Genomic DNA, 19,031 nt, shown 5'->3' on the forward strand with positions numbered 1-19,031 from the left:
TGTCTGTAGCTGCTCCCCGCCCGCCTCAGGTTGTGCTGTCTCCGTTTGTGTTTGCAGGGAAGATGCATCGTTTCATCGGTATGTGCTTATCTTCAGTGTCCTTTTTCTTAGTAGCCCCGTCCGCCGTCTTGTGTTCGTCGAAGCCACAGGATACTCTTCTCAGCCTGGTGGGGGAGGCCCGCAGTGATGGGTCATAAGGCCAATCCTCGTCTTCGAACTTCTCTAGGGGTTCCTCACAGTCGTCATACCCATGTCCTATAATTCCGCATGAATAACAGAAGTTTGGGAGTTTTCGTACCGAACTGGCACCCATGTCTCTCCGTTATCTCCATTAGCTAAAATAACACCTCTGAGCAACTTCCTTGTTACATCCAGGCGCACCCGGACCCGGACATATGTAGCTAAATTCTCAAGACTCTCTTCATCAACAAGTTGAACCTCTCCCACTCTTCTTGCAATTCGTGTTATCAGTTCAGTTTGTCTGCACTTCAGTGGCATATCCATTAGTCTAATCCAAAAATCGCATATGTTCATGTCGATATGAGATAACTGGGCTACTCCATCAAGACTTGTTAAGATTACTAACTGTCTGTCATAGTGCCATGGTGAGTCGCGTAATACTCGTTCTCTATCTTTTGACGATTGGAATTCAATAAGGAACAGACCATCTCCACATTCGTTCACTTTGAAGCCCTTGTATGTTCGCCAGATTGCATTAAACGCGTTTGACATGGACCTGATGTTCAAAGGTTTTGACGATAACAAGCGGCCAACTAGTTTTCGGGATGAATCTTCTCCTGTTTCTAGATTATCTTCAATGATTACTGCAGCATCCTCAGCATCTGTTAATTTGAGTTTCCTCCATTGGTTTTCCAGTCCCTCCATGGTTTCGTTGTTTGGTGTATTAGGGAGACTTGTATCGCAAGGTATTTGTGTTTTTAGGGGGTTTGAAGGCAGGTAGTCGCCGCCTTAAATAGCTTCGGTTTATGTTTCAGAAATCGAGTAGGATAAGGAATAGGAGTTGGAGTCGTAGTAGTGATTGGTGATGGGAGTTGAGGTAGTCGACAGGTAGTGGTAATCTGGGTCGGAAACACCATTAAGGTCGGAGACCTAGCCGCAGGTTAGAGGAAACCGCATATTAGGGCACAAACAAATGGAAACCTTAACTATTTTTATTTTTTAAAATCAACATTTATAGAGTTTTCTTTCTCTAAACATTTTATTTCTATTTTTTCACCGAACAACATCTAAATAACCCATAAAATTAAAAAGATTAAGAATTAAAGTAATTTATAATATCACTAAATATTTGAATTTTTTAATTTTAAGATCGTCAACACTCATTTTAATTTCAGGTCCTTATTTCTAGTAAAGAAAAAAACATCAATAATCTTTTAGTCGCAAACAAAAACATTAATTCCCATTTCGAAAAAAAATTCACAGATACCAATTTGACAAAAAGTGAAAACACATTAATTTTTTTAGACTTTACCCTTAAATTAAAACTTTCTTCCTAACAGTGTTCTAATAATCAAGTTGCCTTTTTTTTAAACTAAATTTTTGAATAGGATAATTTTATATTTACTTTTATTTACTATTTAATAAAAAAATACTTAGTTTTGTAATATAGTATTAGAGGTTAGCTGATATGATCTTTGTAAATTCATATATAAAAATTTAGCGATAAATAGATCATGTAATTGTTATTTATAATTATGTATAAAGTTAGTTCTGTAAAATAATAAAAGTTTAAAAGTAAATTTTTATCCTCTTATTCAGGAGATTTGATATTAATATTAACAATTACTTAATAATTATCTGACTATAAAATTATATATATAAAAAATTAACGATATATGGTTCTGCAATTTTGTATATATAATCATGTATAAAGTTTAAATTACAGTTGTGTTCTAATAATCAAGTTGCCTTTTTTTAAAATTAAACCTTTGAATAGGACAATTTTATATTTACTTTTACTTACTATTTTTTTTTATTAAATTTGCGCACAATGCGTTTACATTAACTTTTACTTACTATTTAATAATAAAAGAAATACTTAGAGTTTAAGTTATAATTTAAGTGGTTAGCTAATAATCATTTGATTCTATAAAGTATATAAAAATTTAACAATAAATAATAAAGTTATATATAAAAATTTAACAGTAAATAATGATTTTGCAATTCTATATATGCGATTATGTGTGTGAAGTTAGTTCTGCAAAATCATAAGAAGTTAACGGTAAATCGTGATTCTCTTATTTAAGAGATTCGACAGTAATACTAGCGGTTAATGAATAATGATCTCACTCTGTAAGTTATATATAAAAATGTAACGGTAAGTAATGATCTTGCAACCATGTATATATGAAGTTAGTTTTGCGTAAAAGTTTAAAGATAAAATGTGATTCCTAAATAAGGAGATTTGGCAGTAATATTAACGGTTAGCTGATAATGATCTTACTTTATAAAGTCATATATAAAAATTTAACGATAAATAATGATTATGTGATTATGTATATGCAATCATGTGTAAAGTTAGTTCTGCAAAATCATAAAAGTTTAACAGTAAATTTTGATCCTCTTATTAAGGAGATTTAGCATTAATAGTAGCAATTAGTTAATAATGATCTGACTCTGTAACATTATATATAAAAATTTAACGGTTTATGATTATGCGATTTTGTATATGCGATCATGTATAAAGTTTACTCTTAAATTAAAACTTTCTTTCTGAGTGTGTTCTAATAAGTGTAAATAATTATAAGGTCCTTATGTTTTACTTAACACGCTAGTAAGTCCATCATATTATTATAAGGTCTTTAAGTTTTATCTTAATCAATTTTTTAGTCCTTCTATTTGTTTTTGTAAATGAAAGTCCAAAATTGTCTCTAATTATATACGTAAAAAAATTATCTTTTTGTTTCAAATTTAATCTAATTAGTTCTAATGAAGTTTTTGAACTACATATATACCGAAATTAATATACTTGAAAAAATGTATTATTAATTTTCTTAAATTGTAATTATTTTTTAATATAATATCTTTAAACTAACATTAAATATTATTATAATTTTTTAAAAATCATATTTTTTTTCTTCATTCGTAAAATTTATTAGAGTTGTACAATTTTTTTACAATGATAGTCTTACTCCTATTTTAATAATTTTTAAAATATTTTTCATTCATTTTGTAGTCAATAAATTTTACGTTATTAAATTAAAGTTTTATAATTATATAAAAATTAATAAATCAATTACTTATATTAGAATTTATATTGGAGAGATTGTGATTATGTAGGAAAAAAGAGAAAAAATATATAATAGGAAAAATAGATGTTTTATTTAAAACATAAAATAAGGGTATTTTTGGTATTTTAAAATTTATTTAGTATAGTTTGACCATTGACCTAAACATAAGGACTACGGAGTTAACAAAAACAAAAATTGGGAGACTATATAATTATTTCTAAGAACAAATGGACTAAGTAGTGTATTAGATAAAAACAACAAGGATCTTATAATTATTTACCCGTCTAATAATCAAGTTGTTTTTTTTAACTAAATCTTTGAATAGGATAATTTTATATTTACTTTTATTTACTATTTAATAAAAAAAAATACTTAGTTTTGTAATATTAGTGGTTAGCTGATAATGATCTTTGTAAAGTCATATATAAATATTTAACGATAAATAATGATCATGTGATTTTGTATTTGCAATCATATGTAAAGTTAGTTCCGCAAAATCATAAAAATTTAACAGCAAATTTTGATCCTCTTATTTAGAAGATTTGGCATTAATATTAACAATTAGATAATAATGATTTGACTCTGTAAAGTTATATATAAAAATTTAACGGTATATGATTATGCGATTTTGTATATGCAATGTATAAAGTTTACTCTTAAATTAAAATTACTTTTTCTAGTTGTGTTCTAATGATCAAATTGCTTTGTTTTTTTTTTTTTTAAAACTAAACCTTTGAATAGAACAATTTTATATTCACTTTTACCTTACTATTTAATAAAAAAACTTAGAGCTTTAGTTGTAATATTAGCAATTAGCTAATAATGATATGATTCTGTAAAGTCAAATATAAAAATTTAACAACAAATAGTGATCCTGTAATTTTATATGTACAATTATGTATGAATTTAGTTCCTGCAAAATCATAAAAGTTTAACAGTAAATCGTGATTCTCTTATTTAGGAGATTTGGTAGTAATATTAGTAGTTAGCTAATAGTGATCTCACTCTGTAAGTTATATATAAAAATATAACGGTAAGTAATGATCTTGTAATCATGTATTTGCGATCGTGTATGTATGAAGTTAGTTTTGGAAAATCATAAAAATTTAACGGTAACATGTGATCGTCTTATTTAGGAGATTTTGCAGTAATATTAACGGTTAGCTAATAATCATCTGACTCTGTAGAGTCATATATACAATTTTAATAATAAGTGATGATTCTACGATCATGTATGGAGTTAGTTCTGCAAAATCATAAAAGCTTAACGGTAAATCATGATCCTCTTAGTCAATATTAGCAGTTAGCTAATAATGATATGACTCTATAAAGTCGTATATAAAAATTTAAACGGTAAGTAATGATCCTACAATCCTATATGTGCGATCATGTATGAAGTTAGTTCTGCAAAATCATAAAAACTTAACAGTAAATTGTGATCATCTTATTTAGGAGATTCAATAGTTATATTAGTTTTTAGTTAATAATGATCTGACTCTATAAAGTCATATATAAAATTTTAACGGTAAGTAATGATCCTACGATCTTATATGTGCGATTATGTATGAAGTTAGTTCTGTAAAATCATAAAAAATTAACGGTAAATTATGATTATCTTATTTAGGAGATTCAATAGTAACATTAGTGATTAGATAATAATGATCTGACTATATAAAGTTATATATAAAATTTAGGGCAAAGTATAAAAATAATGCTTGTGGTTTGACTTATTTGCAACAAAGGTTTGTGGTTTAAAAGTTTATAAATAAATGTACGTGGTATGATTTAATTTACAAAATAAGATATTTCATATTACATTGTTATGTTCTGATGCAATAAAAAAATTTATTTTATTTTTTAAATTACATTTACATATTGATAAAACACATATCCAAAAATTAAACTGCAGTTGTGTAAAATGAACTTCAATATCAATTTTAGTTCATTTACCGTGAAATTAGTAAAAAACGTAAAATTTCCACCATATGATTTATGGTTCGATTTAGGGAGCTGCATTTTGGGAGAATGACCTTGATATGTAAGAATAATTTTTTTTTTCAAGATAAAAATGTTATTGTTTGTAATCAGAACTTAGCATTGTAATTGTGGTGAAGCTCTTAGCCTATTGGTTGAGAGCTTATCTATGGTCGTTGAGGTCATGGGGTTGAATCACATCGGGGTGGGGTGGGTTAGGGGTTTTCTTTTGTTTAATGTAAGTGTATTGCGTACAATTTTTTAAAAAAAAAAAATTAACAGTGTAATCTGAAATACCTTATTTTATAAATTAAATCATACCATATATTTCTATTTACAAACTTTTAAACCACATACTTCTATTTGTAAATTGGGGAAACCACAATCATTACGAAACGGGGAGTATAATTTAACTATTTTTTGGTATATACACAATAATGGAGAGGAGGTTTGATGGAATAAAATAAAATAAAAAAGATATAGAAATAGAAAGAGTGGCAGAGAAAGTGTGACGAGTAAGGACAAAATAGGCAATTCACGCCCGTGAGGCTCGAGGGATGTGAACAGAGAAGAACCCATTTTCGCCGTTCGATGGATTTCAGTTCACTTTGAATTTGATTCCTAATTATGACTTTCTTAACAACTTTCACTATATTCCTAATTATTACACTTCACGCCGTCTGTTCCTTCCGTCGGTTTAACCGATGAATTAAATAATTATAATATTATTTGTCCTTCACTTCTTATTTGTAACCTTTTTGTTTGAAGTTTAATGGATATTTACAATCTTAAATTTAGTAACCTTTATGTATTGATAATGAATTTTTTGAAATAACATAACATATATATGGTTTTAAAAACTTATCAACTTATAGTTGGTTTTAAAAACCCATTATAAATTTATAATTGGTTTTAAAAACATATCACACATATAGTTGGTTCATTCGAACCTCGTGTATAAAAAATCGTGGATCTATTATTTTTAATAGTTGAGTGACGTACAGAACAAACTCACATGTTTTTTTCTTTTTTATAGCATGCATCTGACACACCATCTATTAAAAATGACACGTCAACGATTTTGTGTAAGATCTTAATGAAACAACTATAGGTAAGATGTGTGATAGATTTTTAAAAATTTAAGGTATCAATAAACAAAACTTGTCAATTTTGAGGATGTAAATATGCATTAAATCTTTTGTTTTATCAATTTAAAATATTGGGATAAAAGGGTTTCAAATGAAGTGTAAATTTAATGGTACAAATTTTAATCTTAATATTTTCATGCAAAATTAATTTTTGGTATGTGCTATTGAAATTTTGAAAAAAAAAAAATTGGTTAACTATTATTTAACTGTTACATCGAACATTCTAAACAAGTTTATCGATAAAGTGAAGCAATTTTATACATTTTTTTGTTGAGTTTTTTTTGTAACTATATTAATAGCATAATAAATATTTTAGACAGTTTAACAAAAAAAAATTATAATTAACTTATATATATCACATTTAATTTTAGCATTTTAACATAATTTTTGTAATTTAAAGATCTGGAGTGATAATTAAATACCATTCACACCAGATTTTCTTAATTTTTGATAATGGATGGGTAAAATTGTTTTTGCTTGGAAATGTTTGAATTAAATTTACATAATTCCATACGTTAAGACTAAATTTATACTTTCTTTAAAACGTTAGGGTTAAATTTAGTCTTTATCCCTAAAATATTAGTCTTTACCTAAAGCTATTCAAGTTCGGTGAAATCGGTGAAATATCAATCATTATCGATGGTAAATTAAGACTTTTGTTAAAAATTTAATCAATCTAATAGAAACTCAATTCATTCAAATTTAATGCAAGTGTAAACGAAATTATTAAAATTTATGGCGATTGGGAAGCAGTTCTCTACTTCTTTCTAATATTCGAGGTTTTTTACCGATTTCATCAATTGATCTTTCTATTGATTGGATTTTCTTCTTTTTTTTGTAATTTTTTATTTGAGAAGGAAGAATTAAGATTGTCTTCCTTTTTTTCTCCTTTCATTTTTTATTTTTCTTCTTTTCTTTGTTCAGTAAGATTGTTTTAGTTGGATTGCATATATTTTACTGGATCTCTCAATCTGCTTCAATTGCATTTGTTGTTTATTATCTTTTCATTTGTAACATTTTCTGTTTTAGTAAGAACATAAATGTTAGATCTTATACGTAGATCACTACATCTACATGGTTGCAAAAGAAATGATCCAGATCCAAAGATTTAGGGAAGTTTAAATGCTAAAAATTGGATTACAAGTACTTATCTGCAAATTTGGAGTTTCAAAAAGTACATGTTTCATCTGTTGTTTGTTTTTCTAGTGCCTTTAACGATTTATATTGCTCATTATACTAAACATATTATATAATATATCGTTCCTTAATTTTCTTATTGTACTTGATGTTTTCTTATCTATGTACTTATTTTATAAAACAAAATCAACAATTTATGTTTATAAAAAAAATATATCAACAATTTATAAAATTTGAGTCATTTATCAAAATTTGATAAATACTCAAACTTTAATTAAGGCAAAAAGTATTATTAGGTCCTTAATATTTTATTTTTTTTGTTCATTAAGTCTTTCATTTTTTATTTCGATACATTAAACTCCTAATCATTTATTTTTGGTCTTATTAAACCCTTTATGACCAAATTAGTAAGTTATGAACATCTAATTCTGTTAAAAATATGTTATTAACTTCATCTGTATTTGAAATTATTAAAAAATATATTTTTTACAGTTTGAATTAAGGTTTTAACAGTTTTCCTACAACCACATTACACATTCAAAACTACTTTCAAACAGTGAAAAATTACAAATTTTGAATGCAGTTGCAATGAATAACAGTCAGTTAACCGAGTTTTATGTTTAAAATTATTTTTTTGGTCATAAAAGACTTAAAAAAACTAAAAATAAATAATCAGAGACTTAATATATCCAAATAAAAGATCAAAAATTTAATAAACAAAAAATAAAAGATTATGAGTCTTTTTTTTTTTTTTTTTTTTTTTTTTAACCTTTATTTAATGCTAAATTGATCGCAACTTTAAAGATAATTTGAGGGTTAATTCAAAACAAAACGGAACACATGTCTCATTATGCTTTTTGCAAATTAAAAGAAAAGAATTTCTAAATAATTCAAAACGCTGTGTTTTGTATGTTTCTCGGGACATCCGTCGGGCCCCAGTGTCCTGGATAGTTTTGGTAAGGCGACGAAATATAACCCTGTGGGGTCTACCACTTGTCTCGGTCATCGGGACTTATTTGGATTTATTTCCAATTGGATTTATTTGATAACTCTTTGGATACCTTTTTTTTTTCTTTTTAATCCAAAACTATTTTTGAGAGAACGAAAATAATTTGCATCCTAAAATTTAGGATAATAGGAAAAAAGTTTGATACATCCCAGTCTCCTGATTTTATCCAAAAACTACGTTTGATATCTGAATTTCAAAATATTACAACTAATTCTTTGAATTTATTTATTTAAAATAAATAATCTCTCCAGTTGCTTATTTAAAACAAATAACACTCAATCCACAAAAAAATACTCAACATAATATAACATATCGGTTGCTACATTTAACTAATATACTGATTAACAAAATGACAAAAAAAGAACTTCCAAAATTACTAATATTAACTTATTTGAGGGTTATTTGTTCCAACTAAGCAAGTTGAGGGGATTAGTTGTATCATTTTGAAAATCAGAAGGTCAGTTGCAGTTTTTAGACAACTTGGTGGGGCTGATGATATATTAAGCCAAAAAAAATACTCTTTTTTTTTTATAGAATACCGCATATCATTCCATTAATTTAAAAATACAAATACAGTACCATACAAAGAGGAATAAAACCTCCATCCCATACAGGCAAACACCGACAAAGGGAAGAAATAGACTACCAAGAGCAATACATAAACTACAAAGAGCAATAAAAAGACTACCGAGAGCAATAAAACTAGAAAAGATACAAATACAATACACATAGAAATCATATTCTTTTCATACGTCGAATCCCGTTGAAAACCCGTTATAATCCATACTTCATCATTTAGGCTCTTCCGGACGTTCGGATCTGAGTCCTTTCTGTTTATGCATCCACGCAGATCTATAGATCTACGGACAAGATAAACCTTTTCCGCTCTTGCTAAAACCGAAAAAAGAATAAACGAAAGAAGTATAGTTCACAAATGTAGATCTGACAGAAAAGGAAGTTCAAGAAGAAATATAGATTTCAAACTAACAAGAAAATGTAAATATAAAGCTAAAAACGGAAACTAAAACATAAATGGGAGGAGGAAGAAGGAAGACAAGCTTCCTTCTTCCTCCCCGGAATAGATCTGATAGAGGGGAGTCGATGAAAGATATGAAAAACAAAGAAAAAGGGAGAAAGGACTAAAAAATTCGCAATAAATAGTTATGTTTTTCATTCCATTAAGTGCTTATAAATTTTTTTAATTCATTTAAATCACAATAAACAATTAGAGTTGGTTTAGTTAAAATCAAAAAGTTAGGTATCAACTTAATGTTGAAGTTGATAAAACTTGACAAATTAACTAAATTTGATAAACTTTTAGATATTAAAATTGTTTCGTTTTAATTAACTTGTCAATTTTTACCAAATTCATGACTCGGTTAATACTTAAATTTTATTGTAAATTCTTATCCAACACTTATATTATTTGATGATGCCATGCGAATCGCTAGAAACATGTGAAGTGTATGGCTACCCCAATAACGAAAGTTTCGGAAACAGTGAAAGAAAACTTTCACGTGTGACTTGGAAGGGGGGAGCACTCTGAATTTGAACTCCTTCTTTCTTTAATCCGCAGGAGGTAAAAAAAACACGGCTCATCCTCTTTATCATAATGATTCGCTTGCTCTGAAATGCTAAAAGAAATATGTAAGTAAGTTCCTCGATGGTCATACAAATTAATTAACAATTTGGAACAAAAACTTTCCAAGGGCCACCTCACGACATCCAAGTTGAGAGAGTGGAAAATCAAAAAATTGGGCAATTTAAGAGGTAGCAATACCAAACCAAATACGGCGAGTAATTGGGTCCTCAGCTAAGTCTTGGCCATTTGAGCTAAATTGACATTGCCTGCTAATTTTAGGGGACATTTTCACCCGTAATTCTATTTTTTTTAACAAACTTAAACTTATTATTCTTTTTTTTTGTTTAAAATCATACTTAATTTCATTTTTTAAAATTATTTACTTGATATAAAAATAATTATTTTTTTTAAAATGTAAAAAATTTATGATAAACAAGTTTTTTTTATTATTTTAATTTGAAGATAATATTTAACCAATAATTTTTCACACTTACGGTTTAATCTTTCTGTATAGATGTAAACATAATGTACAAAATTAACTTTGTGATATAGTATTAATATGGCCACTACCGCTGGCGGCAGAACCTCATGATAGAGGCGAGTCTTTTCCTCTGAATTCCTCCCCCTTCGGTCCTATCATGATATGGCAGCTGGAGTTGCTATGCAAGTGGAACCTAGGGTTGATTGACCTTCGTGAAACAGGGCTTGTTACGATTGATTACACTGACGGTAATCGACTCCGACCTCGTATTACTGTTGTTTCATCTCTTATAGAGGAATGGTCCTAACCATGGAACATGCTCTGATTGTGAAAAATTCTTGGTCGTAATGTTGCTTATGTTGCCCTTAGAAACCGAGCACTAGAACTTTGGAAGCCTATAGGAAAGGTGGATATGATGGACCTTGGTTATAGTTTTCAACATCCCAACTTTGAGCTTATGTCTGATAGGGAGCATACTATCAGGGATGGTCCGTGGATGGTTTAAGGCCATTATCTTACAGTTCGAACATAGTTTTTGAAGTTTATCCCGTCAAATCCAACTGTTGATTCGACTCTAATTTGGGATAGGTTCGCATAGCTTCCTTTACAATATTATAAGGAAGGGTGTCTTATACTCATTGGAAACCCACCCTGAGTACATGACACAGTTTCATCCCATCAGTTTTAGCAATATGGTCTATAAGACCATTACCAAGTGTATCGTGCAACGTCTAAAGCCCCTTTTACATCTATTGTAAGCCCTACTCAGAGTAGTTTTGTTCCGGGATGCCAAATCACATATAACATTATTTTGCTTTAGGAGACTATTCACACTATACGTAGAAGGAATGGTATGAAAGGTTTTATAGTGCTAAAATTGGATCTAGAGAAAGCTTATGACAGAATAAGCTGGAGCTTCTTGGCGGATACTCTTCCGGTTTTGGGTTTGAATGATCACTAGGTTCAGCTCATTATTAATTGTGTTTCAGCGTCTGATATGAGTCTCCTTTTGGAATGGTGAACGACTTGATGGTATCAAGCCGTCTCGTGGCCTTAGGAAAGGGATCCCTTTTCCACGTACCTTTTTGTTCTTATTTTGGAGTGACTAGGTCATCTTATTGATGATGCACTTCATGAGCATTATTGGACTCATATTTCATTTTTCCCGATCTAGACCTCCTCTTTCTGATATGTTTTTTTTACAGATGATATAATGCTCATGGGAGAAGCTGCCCTTTCTCAAGCATTGGTGATCAAGATGTCTTGAACCGCTTTTGTATAAGTTTGGGTCAAAAGGTAAGCCTTACTAAATCTCGGGTGTTTTTTTCGGTTAATGTTTCTACTAGGATTAGACATGGAATTTATGATGAACTTGGTTCTCCTGAAACTACTGATGTGGGCATGTACTTGGGTATAAACCTCCTACACAAACAGGTTTCCAATGATACTTAGATCGTGTTCATAGTCGTATAACTGGATGGAAAGCTAAAGCACTTTTTTTGCAGGTCGCTTGACTCTCATTAAGTCTGACACATATGCTATCATGAACTACTCGATGTTTACTACTGAACTCCCCCTTAGCATTTGTAAGAAGCTAGATACTAGTAACCGCAAGTTCTTATGGGGCTTGACTAATTCTACTCGCAAGGTCAGCTTGGTGCACTAGGATATAGTGTGCAGCCTTAAGAGAATTGGCGGGTTAGGTATTCGAATTTCCAAGCAGGCTAATTGATAGGGATGTTTTGTCCCTATCTTTTAGCGTGATTTACGGTTTAATTTTGGACTAAATAAATAAGTTTAATTACAAAAATAGTGTGTTTTCAATAAAATAACAAAATAAAAATAAAATTTATGTTTTAGTTAATTTCCTTAATTTTCGATTAATTTTCAGAAAATAAACGTCAAGCTAATTCGGTTCTCGAGGATCGTGTTGTGCAGGTACAAGTTAGAAATAAACAAGTGAAGATTTATAGGACACACGGGGCGCGGAAGCCGGGACGCGGGGCGTAAGACACTGCCCCCTAATTCACAGCAGTCAATTATGCGTTCCCACAGGGTCAACACCTACCACGCGGGGCGTGTGACACAGTACGCGGGGCGTCTATAGTGTGAACCAAGAGATAAAATTCCAGAAGCTCAACTACGCGGGGCGTCCAAGGCATAATTCAAGCAATTGAGTTCTAGGAGCTCAACCACGCGGGGCGTACTCCAGTCTACGTGGGGCGTGGTTGAGTCAACAAGTCTGAATCTGGTCCACGCGGAAGAAATTATCAACGGAATGGGCTCATTTGGCAGAGACGTGGGGCGTACCTCCTCCCACGCGGGGCGTGCCTTGTGAAACCTGCAAAAAATAGTGTGAAATCTTACTTGTAACTTGTGTAATTATGATTCTACCCCCAAGCTTGATGTGTATAAATAAGAGTGACTAGCACTCAATTCTTCATTCAGATTTTGTGTAACTAAACTCTACCACTTTGAGATCTTGTTCACTTATTCCGTCACTCCGTCGAAGTTCCGTTCCATCCTCTTCCACCAAGCTCGAGAAGTTCCACCTTCAAGACCTAAGAGACGGCCTTGAGTCCGGTTAGCTAGTTCCAAGGGCCGATTCTTCCCTTTCTACTTGCTAATTAGCTTGCACTCTTCCTATGTACTAGACTTGGTTGTATTCACATTTTTAACATTCCATATTTATAATATATGATTTGCAATTTCCGTTTCTCTATACGTGTTGATGTTTACTACTTGTTTTGATATTTGTAATTGATTATTGTGTAGGGGGAGTTCGATTACCGGCACCTTTTGTACGGGTCATCTTTAGGGAACCATATAGGTGCTGCCCTACCGGAAGTAACACACCAGAAACCGTAGGAATTGACAAGTCATGAAACTTACGGGCCTTAGTTTCTGATCCCCCGCATTAGACACGCCTTGACTAGGAACCACGTAGTCTAAGTACTTCACGGGGTCGACCGAACTACACATAGTCATCTTTGCAAGAGTAAATCACCAATCGTATATGTTCGGAGTCTTTGCTTATTATATTTATATCTTATCGTAACCCGTAGAGTTTCGGTTATATAAAGTCTGTCTCACCATAGTTTAGGAGTAGTTTGTAATTGTCACCCAAACCAACCTAAAGTATTCACCGCCTAGATAACGAATAGAACCGAGTAGTTTAATACTTGTGGTTATAAATCCCGTTGGATTCGATACCCGGTCTTAACCGGATTATTACTTGATACGACGGGGTACACTTGCTCCTAAGTAGTCGCGTCTAGTAGAACCCAATTGCACACGTAACACCTCACATCTTATTCCTTTATCCCTCCATTACCACATCCACATATATGTTGAAACACCTTTCCACATGATTTTGATTTGACAAAATTATTTAAGAAAATCACCATGATAAAAATATTCCAAAACAATTAAATTTAAGTGCTTTGATTTAATTGTACTAATGAGTTTGTTCAATGTTGAGTAAGTTAATTAATAAGAACATGAATTAAAAAGAGAAAGCCAAGACAAGTCAGCAGATGCAGATCACACAGCCGGAGCTGAGTAAAATACAACTCAGCTTGAAGAAATAAAATGTCTTCTTCAGAAAAGCTTGAAAGCAAAGCCACTATGTCAAGCAGAGTGGTCGTCAGGACAGCTTCAATATTGATCAGCGTTGAAAGCAAAGCCTGTCGTATTCTAAGTAAAATTCAGAAGACACAGAAATCTGTCAAAAGGACCTTTTCAAGAAGCATGGACTGTCTGACGCACACAACAAGACAAACCTGGCATCTGACGAAGACAGAAGATAGGATTGGCCTGCAGCACTGAGTGCTGACCAAGTGGTGACGAAAGAAGAACGTTTCCCCACAATGGCTATGTCGGGATTCAAATCATTGGAGCCTCGGACTTCACTATAAAAAGGCCATTCCAACATTTCAATACATACAGATCTTCATCAAGTCTATTCATTGATAAAGTACAAAATAGAAGCTCTGTCTTGAAAAGAAAAGGCAAGCACTTACACTAAACTCCTATCTTTGTGTAAAAGTCTAGAGTGATTTTATTCATCTAAAGTGTTCTTCACTCAGTGAGAACAAATTCTGTATCATTTGTAATAGGTTAGAAAAGAGAGGCTGAGTACTCGGTCATAGTACTCAGTGGTAGAGATAGGCTGAGTACTCGGTCATAGTACTCACAATTGAAACAGCTCTAGCTAGCAATTAACTAAAGCGGTCTCAAAACCTACTCAGCGGTGCTGACCTAGAGACTGAGTAAAAATATTAAACTTATAAAATAAGTCAGCCTTAATAGAAAATTTTTATAATAGTTCCTACCCCCCCCCCCCTTGGAACTAATACTGTCACGTTACACGGGACCAACAAGTGGTATCAGAGCCTAACAGCTCACTAATCAAGATAAAACTAACTTGAGCTGATCCCTGTAATGGCTGAGAACAGCACTCGTTTTCTTCCTGGAAACCAAACAACCCAGATACTCCCTGAGGGGTTATCCATAACTAGGTCTCCTTTGTTCTTCGGGGCCATCTACACATTTTGGAAAAACAGGATGAAAAATTTCATTCAGGCAATAAATATGAGTGCATGGCTAGCTATAGTCCAAGGCCCTTTTGTTCCCTATGAAATCATTGACGGTGTAAAAACTGTTAAAAGCGAGGCTGAGTGGTCAGAGGATGACCTTAAGAAATTGCAGAATAATGCTTCGGCTATAAATATGCTTCACTGTGCGTTAGATGCTGCAGAATACAATAAGATTTCAGGTTGTGAGTTAGCACAAGAAATCTGGAAGAAGCTGGAAGTTACCTACGAAGGAACTAGTAAGGTCAAAGAGTCAAAAGTGAATCAACACATGTGGTTGTACGAGCTTTTCGAGATGAATGACAATGAAGGTGATAACATCGGGATATTATCCAAGGGATTAAAGAAGATATTTACCCAAATGACCGCGTATCGAACCGGTCAAAGAAGGCCATGGCGTATCAGGCAAGGACATCTGATGGGCGGATCACCAAGACTTCGCCACACGAGATCCGTAGTCAAACCTACGTTAGATTCGCCATCACCCTTCGATCCGCCAGCTGAACAGCTGAGCCGATTTCTCAATAAAGGCTATTAATGAGCTATTAATGAGCTAACGGACATACTTAAAGGAAACCAGTAACTGCCATTAATGAAGCATTAATGGAGACTTTTTAGTTACTAAAGGTTATAACTTCATGACTATATATAGCTTGCATCTCAAGCTATCAAGGTACACATTCTCACAACCCTAGCATCCTACTTTGTTAATTCAGTTTATTCCTCCATTCTCTATACTGACTTTGGCATCGGAGCTTCCTCCTGTCGAACCCAACGATGCCCCCACAGGGACGGAAGCTAATCGGAAATTCTCCACTAGTCACCAATTGGTGCGGTGAACGTGGAACCCTAACCAAATAAGGGTTTCGTTCACATTATAAGACATGACAAGTGGAGGGCCCTTAGTAACCCCATCATCCAATCCTGTTATGAACGCTGGTCGCGTTGATCCCTCCTCGGGGATTGAAGCTCCTACGGTACATGGTGAGGGAAGTATGTCACCTGACACATTTCTTGAAATATGTGCGGGATCCATAGGAAAAGAGTTTGGCCCTGAGATGGAAAGCCGCTTAAGGTCGTACATGTTAATTCCCCACTTCGACGTACGGCACCAACTCCTACGACATCCCAATGGCAAAATGTCAACATAGGACCAAACGCTCGAGATTCCTCATTTTTTCACTCTCAACCTGCAGATTCCATGGTAATTACTTCTATGGCAGCCGGTGACCCGCCATTAAATCGGCGACTGTTTTCTGACGGAGCGGAAGGGAGTTGGAGAAATGATCAAGCTTTTCCTGAGGGACCTGCAAACCCAAGGCTTAACATTGGCGGGACTCGAGCTCTCGATAGTGCTAGGTCAAATCCCCTAGAGGGTGGACTGGAGGGTCGAAAACACAAAAAGCGTAGGAAGACGACAGGAAGGGGACGATCTAAATCTCCATCTCGCCCAAAGCATAGATCCTCCCGGAGAGGTAGATCTCCTCCACCCCCAGAACACAGAAGGTCTCCTCCACCCCCAGAACGCAGAAGGAGTAAGCGACCAATTGAGGAACCTCGTCAAGATAGACAGCATCCGCCTCCTAATCCAGGAGTTAATGGGCAAGCTCAACCAGGAGGGCGAGGAGGAAGTGGTCCACCAGGAGGGCCAGTAGGAAGTGGTTCGCCATCAGATCCTTCATCTAATTCCAGTTCTTCATCATCTCTGAGTAGATCCCCACGTAGAGGACGTTCCAGGAAGAATCACAAGAATATAGAGGATCTAATCAGAGATGAGGTGCACCGCCAAAATGAAGAGAATGTGAGACATAACCCATTCGCCAATCGGGATTCGCCCTTTACAGCGTGGATCGAAGCTGAAGAAACGGATAGGCACTTTAAAATTCCTAATATCCCCATCTACACGGGCGTGGACAATCCTGAAGCCCATGCCAGGAAGTACCGCATGTTGCTCAGCCTTAATCGGGCCAGTGAAGCAGTGTTATGTCGGATGTTTATCACCACGCTTGATGGTCACGCCTATGATTAGTTCCAATCTTTACCTCCAGGATCAATAGACGGCTGGGATCAATTGACTAGAGAGTTTTGTGCAAAATTCGCCGGGTGCATCCCTCCAATGGTCAAATCGCGGAAGCTTTTTAAATTAAAACAGAAAGCAAATGAACCCCTTCGAGAATATGTTGACAATTTCAACAAATTGTGTATATGAATTGTTGATGTGGACGTCTCCATGGCGGTGGAAGCTCTGGTGAAAAACACCACGTGTAAAAGCTTACAGGAAGATCTAATCAGAAAGAAGCCCAGAGATATGGCAAAATTGATAGAAAGATGCAAGGATTTCATGGAGGTGGACGACATCCGCAGGGAGTTAGTATCTCCGCCTAAGAGGGACAAGGGCGAATCTCGTAGACGGGATAAAGAAAAGGACAAACATCCTGACTCGTCATCCAGAGGCAGGCGCAGAGGCTCTAAGAACAGATCGGCATACGTACCATCATTTACACCATTAAACGCCTGCAAAAGTGAAGTACTGATGTGGATAGAAAACAGCCAGCACAAGCGGAGCATTTCATACCCCGAACCAAAAGGGGGGGGAGTACACCAACACAGCAAAAAATCCCAAAAATTATTACAAGTACCACAGGAAGAATGGCCATGATACTGACGCGTGTTGGGAGTTGGCCAGGGAGATAGAAAGGCTTATAGAAAGGGGAAAGCTAGACAGGTTCATCCAAAATGATAACAAGAAAGGAGATAATGATAAGTCAAGGGATGATCAGAAAAAGAAGGCGAAGGGGACCATCAATGTCATAGCAGGCGGACCAGGATATCAACCTGTGCTGAAGAAGGCAAAGACCACCGCTCTGGATAGGGCATCACTCAATCGCCCTTTTACGGACGTAGGCCCAGAAGTTCCCCCTCACGCAGACGCTCTAGTCATTACCATGATGGTAGAAGGATGGGAAATGAAAAGAGTAATGATTGACACTGGAAGTTCGTGCAACGTCATTACAAGAGGAGCATTCGCCAAACTTATGGTTGATCCTGTCCAAGTGGAAACCACTATTATGGACATCCTAGGAGTAACGGGGCACACAATCCAAACGAAGGGACAAGTAACGTTAGATTGCGAGTTGGCGGACGAAGATCAAACCTGGAAGGGAGATCTGGAGTTCTCCATTATAGATGGTCAATTGGCCTATAATATCATCCTGGGTCGGCCTTTCATCTCCGAAGCAGCGGCTCTCATCTCCATCTGCCATCTCACCATTTACATCCCTATGGCCAAAGGAGGAGTAATGGTCAGAGGAAATCAAAAAGTTGCTCAGGAGACGTATTCGGCATCCTTGATGATTCGCCCACAGTCTAAAGATGAGAAAGAAGAAGAACTTGTCACAATGGCTCTGGGTGAAACAGAGATGTACCTTATGGCAGATGAAAAGCAAGTACGAATTGCTAAAGGGCTAAAAGGTGAGATTAAAGAGGCTATTACAAAGGTTCTCCATGAGTCAGAAGATGTCTTTGCTTGGAAGGATGAGATCCTCCCAGGGATTAATCCGGATGTGATCACTCATAAGCTCAATATTGCCGAAGACGCTGTCCCAATAGCACAAAAGCGAAGGAATCATGGTCCTGAAAGACAGAAAGTAATAGAAGAGGAGATTGCAAAGCTTAAGAAGGCGGATGCCATCGAAGAAGTACTTTACACACAATGACTGGCGAATGTGGTACTAGTCAAAAAGGCAGGCGGATCATACCGCATGTGTATTGACTTCACCGATCTCAACAAAGCTTGTCCCAAAGACAACTACCCTCTGCCTTGTATTGATATTTTAGTAGATAGGACCGCGGGA

This window comes from Euphorbia lathyris, chromosome 2 (genome assembly GCF_963576675.1).
Source record: "Euphorbia lathyris chromosome 2, ddEupLath1.1, whole genome shotgun sequence".
NCBI classification, from domain to species: domain Eukaryota; kingdom Viridiplantae; phylum Streptophyta; class Magnoliopsida; order Malpighiales; family Euphorbiaceae; genus Euphorbia; species Euphorbia lathyris.